Consider the following 7,108-nt stretch of genomic DNA (forward strand, 5'->3'; position numbering starts at 1 on the left):
TTCCACCACCTAGTGTCGCAGCTTTGCGGCATTTTAAGAACTATTTCGTAGCACAGCTCTTTTTGAGAATTATCAAAACATTCACTCCTAATAACTGAATTGCTTTGGAAATTATAGATCGCTTGAACTAGTCCGAGTAATTCCCTAACCGCGACTTTATTGGAGCAGCTTTCAACCAAAACTAAATTTAAACGATGGGCATAGCCATTGACGTACGGACAATTTCCACCAACTGCCTTCTCTATTTGAACCCTCACCCCTTTTACGTGCCCACCATTACACTGACCCCATCATAAGTCTGAGCAACGCAATTTTCAGTCCATTCTCCGTCAAAAGGGTAATTATAGCCAAGCTGATGCTTTCAGAGTCGAACTTATGAAAATCTATGTGCTAAAAATCTACTTCGCCAATTTTCTTTCTAGTATACCTAATGCAAACACTCAGCTGTTCTACTCCCGTATTATCTCTAGTCTCATCGGTAATTAACTACCTCTTCCATCATTCGCCTAACAAAATTTCCACTAAGGTTAAACAGCTCATTTTAGACAGTTCTATGTATGTATTTAGCATTATTTGGCATACCTTCGCACTTGGCTTTTAAGTCGGGACAATTTATCTGTAATAAATCTAAAATTTCTACGAAATTGCCCCTGTTCCCATTTTCATCGTCCGACCTATGCCCCCGAAGAGCGAGATGTTGTTGGGCGCACAGTACTATTATCTGCACGTGAGCAACGTCTGTTTTATGATTCTGATCAACCTGACATACTATTGAGCCTCGAGATTTCGATTCCAAATAGTCTGAATATTTTTTATAAGACTGTTGGTGTAAAGGTTTAGTCGAAGTAAAGTGTTCTTCGAACTTTTCGCCTATATTTTTCCAGGCCGAAAACCCCTCAATAAATCCCGTATTTCTGCCGCCTAAAAAATGCCGACAACAAAAACAATAAACTTTATCCTTTGCTACAGAATATTCGAGCATATGATATTTGGTGTACCAAGAAGAATTGAAGCCTTGGTTTTTACCACCCATTAGGGTTTTCGGAAAAGACGCGAGGTTAGGTTGAAAGGGCAGACAATCTTTATCTAAACTAATATCTAAAGCAATTAATCGTCTTACGTTTGAATTGTCTAACTTTGAACTCGAAACTCTATTAGAGGATTCAACCAAAATTTCCGATAACTCAGAATTTAGTACTACCTCCTTAGCCGGACTGACATCGACATTGGGTAAAACGTCAACAACATTTTTTATACTGTTTTCAGTCTCTGTAAAACCTAGTGTCTCCCCTGAATCCAGTTTACTTATTTTAGCTGACGGTTGAAGAAATCGTTCCATTGCGTCTTTCTGACTACTAACTATGCTCGCTTCTCTCTTACATTTTTGGCGTTTTTGGGCCACCGGCCTAAACTTTCGGGAACTCAGTCTGGTTTTAGTTTTTAAAGTAAAAACTCCAGATATTACGCCTTTTAAAAATTGTACCATTATAGTCTTAAAAAAAACTAGTTTAAGAATGGTACCACCCTCGGCACCACCAATAGTTTGGTTCAAAACCCCGTTTAACATACCCTTTTTAGGCTGCAGAAGGTTTCCGAGGTGGCTTGTTTTCTAAAGTGGAAGCAAAGATTACCGGCCGTTCAGGAATAAAAAAAACTGGTAGTCAACTAGTCATCTTTTCAATGAATTTTAGACCTCCAAGTAGGCACCTTTTCTTAAATTGGAGACCCCAAGTAGGACTATCTATATATATAAAATCGGATGTTATATTTGATTTATTTGATTAGTTTAAGATGTAATTATGATTAAGCGTTTTTGTACACAATTTTTAGTTTATCCGTTTGGAGTAAGTATGTACAGGTTATTTGCAGGTCCAACTCTTGAGCACGCCACATAAAGCATGGGTTTTCTAAATGAATTCCCGCAGTTTTAAGTGACTGTCCTTGCGCTTTATTAATTGTCATTGCGAAGCTAAGATTGAATGGAAACCGGACAGAGCAGTAAAGTGCATTTTGTTCCCGTTTTCTAAACCCCAATTTACTCAACTAGCTGAAAGGACGGCCGGAGGCCGGGGTTCTCAGCTAGTAGTTCTTAAAATGAAGGCCCCCTAAGTAGGCCCAAATTTTTTCAACGTAGGCACGTGCCTACCGCTGGCGGCGCTACTGAGCCGCCTTCCAAACCCCAGAGAAAATGTAACCACAAGTATATCCACTACCAAGCATACACTTCCGACACCCGACACCCGACTCCCCCCCGCGATGTCCCAAGAACGAAGTAAAATAAAAGATGCATAATGCACAAAATTAACGGTGTACCCAACGGAGGCGAAATGACCAGCGCGTATAATTTTCAAATTCATCCCTAAATCAAAGAACATTTCCCCCGTTATGGAAAACTAATAAGAGATCAAGTCAACTAAAGGCACCCCTCCAAATCCACCTGTTGTGCATCATCCCACTGACGGACCTCCCTGGGTATCGTCCTCTTCTTTATCGAGAAACGAAGTCGCTTTGCAGTAACCCGATCTTCGAGCCACCAAGAGAAAAAGCCAGCAAAAAGAAGACAACATCTGTTGAATCACAAAACCTATTTTTTTATATTTTCCATTTTTATTTGTCTGTATTTCGTATTTGGTGTTTGAACCCCTTTATATAAGTGCGTCACCTTGTACATTTTATTTTACAAGCTTAAAATACCTCTTTTGTAGCCACATTCTTTCGCGGGCCGGACAGTTCCCCCCTTTTTACCGTAGAAATAACTGTTGCCCCGGCTTTCAGTAAAGCTTTGTCCGGCACGGTTTTTTTCCAAGAATGATATTTCAACACTTTTTGTAACGCGCCTTCGCGAGCTCCGTAAAAACGGCAGATTCACTTTTCAGTTAAAACGGGTCGACCGCGCCCAAGAATCTCTCCCGCGATTTTAGAAATAGTCGCGGCGAACCAGTAATTTTGTAATGCTTTTTCTATTTTAATTTTCCCCTCTTGTAAATAAAGTTTTGTATCAAATTGTAATCCTGCATTCGTTCTTTACGCGTTGCTTCATTAACCGGGCCATCAGAGATAGACCTTTAGATTTTCAGTGCAATATATCGGATCGCATTTCACATTTTGGTGCCGAAACCCGGGAATTTAAGCAACCGCGAATTAGAGCATTCGGACAATATACGGAACTTTATTAACAAGATTAAAAGCAAAGCGCAAGAGTACGAAGCAAGCCACTACAAAGGTGAAAGACAATTTAGATGCTGAGCTAAACAAAGCAAAACCCGACGTGGGTATAGTCGAAGGAAACTTGAAGGTGCTAGAGAGAAAATAACCCGATCTCAAGCTGATTTTCGAGCAAATTGAGCTACAAATAACGGATGAAAAAGAACTTGAAAAAGAAATATTATCCGCTCAAGATTATATGGACGAGATCACCGTAACGATGGTACGAGCCACGCGGTTCATAACTGAAGCAGACCAAGCGGCGAGGGCATATCAGCCTCCCGCTCAACTGACACATCGACCACCGACGGTAAAACTTCCAAAATTGCACATCAAGCATTACGATGGAAAATCCAGCGATTGGCAAAACTTTCAGAGCACTTTCGAAAATCAAATTCATAACAACTGTGATTACGACAAAGTGGTAAAGTACCAGTACTTAGTTTCTCTTTTGGAAGGGGATGCCTCTAGGGCAATAGAAGGGCTGCCCGCAACCGAGGCAAACTACGATGAAGCCATCAAAATATTGAAGGAGGAGTTCGGTAACCCAGCTGTTTTAATTGGAAAGCACATGGACAATCTTCTAAAGCTCCCAGAAGTAAAAGAAGCTAGCGACATTACAGACCTACGAAAACTGCACGATTCATGCAGAATCCAGATAAGAAGTCTAAAATCATTAGGCCTTCTAAACGACACCTACGGTAGCCTTTTATGCCCTATTATAACGAAGTGCCTCCCAGCGGAGATCAACTTAGCTTTCAGCAGAGCGTATGCAGACTCCAATCACCTTAAAGTAGAAGATTTGTTAGCCTTCCTCCAAAAGGAAATCACCAGCCGAGAACGCGCTAAAATTATGGGGAAACCGGAATCGGTGCGAAAATTGAAGCCGTCGACGTTACCCGAAAAGTCAAGCTCGCGCGACCATCTTACCAGTCGCATTCAACGCCCGTCACCGAAGCCCATATCCAGCGCAGGTGCTTTAACAACAGGATTTACGCCACGTCCCTGTTTATTTTGCGACGCCAGCGAGCATTTGACTTCTAGCTGCGACAAGCTGTCCCTAGAAGATAAAAAGAATGCACTCATATCAAAAAGACGCTGTTTTCTTTGCCTACGCGAAGGCCATCAAATAAGAGACTATCATCCCCGATCCATGAACTGCCGGAAGTGTGGTCATAGGCATCACCATTTGATCTGTGACAAACCACCAGATCCTGATCTAAAGAAGGCCAACGATTCGGAGACAGCTGGTTTAAAAGTAGCGGCTAGCGCCGCCGGAGTTAGCGCCGGGTCAATCCTGCTACAGACGGCCGTGGCGATCGCCGAGAGCCCGTCAAATGGCAAATCTCGTCCAGTGCGCTGTCTATTAGACTCCGGAAGCCACGTGACCTTTGTCAAGGAAAGCATTTCGAAGATACTCGGACTCGAAGTGATCGGCGAAGTAACGCTAGACTTACATAGTTTCGGTGCACGCCACGCTGTAAGAAGCAATAGAAGAAAGGTACTCCTCAAAATGAAGAGTCGCCACGATCCTTATCAACACTTATGCATCGAAGCGTATGAAATCCCAGAAATCTGCGGATCAGTGTTCGCAGTTCCAAGCCCGGAAATCGCGCAACAATTTAGGGACAGAGGGCTAGTAATGGCAGACCAAGTAGGACTCGAAAACAAGAGACGTGACTCGTCCTCTATCGACGTTCTTATTGGAGCGGATTACATTGGCAAGGTTTTGGTATCAAGTGGCAAAATAGAACTCTTCGGACCAACGCTAATTGGAATGGAAACCATTTTCGGATGGACGGTGCAAGGTCCGACGACGGCCAGTTCTTCCACGGTAGTAGTAAACACAGTAGCAATCATGCGAGTCTCAGTAAACATCGATCAAGAAGAAGAACTATCCAACAGCCTCGAAAGGTTTTGGAAAATAGAGTCCTTCGGCGTAAAAGATCAAGATAATGATGTGAACACCGATCACCAGAACCTTGAAAACTTCGAAAAAACGACTGTTTATGAAAATCAGCGCTACACAACCGCGCTACCTTTTAACTCGAACGTTTCGGAGCTCGGCGATAACTATCAAATCGCATCTATTCGTTCGCAGAACCAATTCCAGAGACTTAAACGTAATAAAGCCCTCTTGCAGGAATGCAATGCAATCTTCAAAGAACAACTCGAATCTCAAGTCATCGAGAAGGTTCAACCGGCAGCTAAGTCAGCTGACTACGTATATCACATGCCGTTCAGTACAGTAGTGAGAGAAAATAGCGAAACCACGCGTACGTCTCGAGGTTGGACCTAACTTAAACCCAGAATTGTATGACGTCCTCATTCGATTTCGCGAACATAAAGTGGCGTTCACGGGAGACATTGCCAAAGCCTTTCTCCAAATTCGAATTAGAGAAGAAGACAGAGATGTATTGCGTTTCCTATGGATAGATTTGGACAAGCCAGAAACCAGCTCCAGTTTAGAACTATACCGACTAACAAGCGTTCCTTTTGGGGTTAAGTGCTCTCCATTCCTATTGGCTGCAGTCATCCGATTGCACGCTAGAAAATTCCAGACGGCAAAACCAGACGCAAGCCGTATCCTAGCAGACTCTATGTACGTTGATGATATGGTCTCGGGAGCAAGCGATGCCGCCAAAGCATATCTGTTAATCAAAGATTGCATAGAAATCATGAGTTCCGCCGGTATGGAGCTGCGAAAATGGAAATCCAATTATCCAGAGTTACAACATTTCCTCTCTGAGAACAGTATGGAAACCGTTTATGGCCCAAACATAACCGCTTTTGCCGAAAACAAAGTGCTAGGGCTCGCATGGAACAGTACGGACGATTTGTGGACGTTCAACATAAATCCACTATTACAGTTCATACAACAGAGACGAAACCTCAAATCAGTCGCACGAATATTTGATCCTTTGGGGCTCCTTACACCATTCACTATTCGTGGAAAGATCTTGTTCCAGCAACTATGGAAAGAAAATGACCTCACTTGGGACAACGAATTATCCAAACACCTGGCGACAACTTTCAACGCTAGTAGTAGTAGGAGACTAAAACTTAGCGCTTTTATTTCCAAGATGGCCGCCAAGATGGCCACCAAAACAACCCCCCCCCCCCAAGACACCCCCAAAATATTTCCAAAAATAAAAGTTTTTGTCCTTGGAAAAAAATCAACATAATATTTTAATTTCAATCTCAAATTTCACCTTGAAGATGATCCTTGACCTCGACGCCTGACACCTGTCCACAACCACTAAGCCTCGGTCTATCACCCCAACAAGTTTGGTCACGATCGGACAAGGTCGAACCGAGATATCGGCGGTAATATGTGACCCCACCAAATACTTATGTTAAATTACTTTTGATATCGTTTTTTTCGTTTTTTTGTTTTTTAGCCGTTTAAAATGCTAATTAGTTATTGGCGAGATGGGGAAACCTTCGCTTTATAGCCTTGGCAACTTTTGGCCACACCCAAAATACTTTAAACAGCTAATAAACGTGTCTAAACTTGCGATAATAACTATTTCTATAAATAATAATTGTTTTTACATTTAAAAGTCAAAGGATATGTGTAAGCGTAAGACGTCTCAAAAATCGAGCTCTTTAAAGGTTAAAAAAATGAAGTTATTTATGGGGAAACTAGAAATTAAATGCAAATCGCCTACCGAGAATCCTTGTTATTATAATGAGCCATGTCGCAAACACGCTTTTAATTTCTTTGATAATTTAAACTTTAGTGTTAAATGCTGGATTTGTCAAGAACAATATCTTGACAAGACAATTTTTAAGCAACACTTAATGGATCACTTATCGAGTAGTTATAAAAATCAAATTCGTATTGATGTTTGCGATTGTCTTCATTCAAATCAACCGAAATACACAAGCGAAGAAGAAATAT

This window comes from Leiobunum rupestre, chromosome 4, assembly GCF_980474605.1.
Source record: "Leiobunum rupestre chromosome 4, qqLeiRupe1.1.hap1, whole genome shotgun sequence".
NCBI lineage: Eukaryota > Metazoa > Arthropoda > Arachnida > Opiliones > Sclerosomatidae > Leiobunum > Leiobunum rupestre.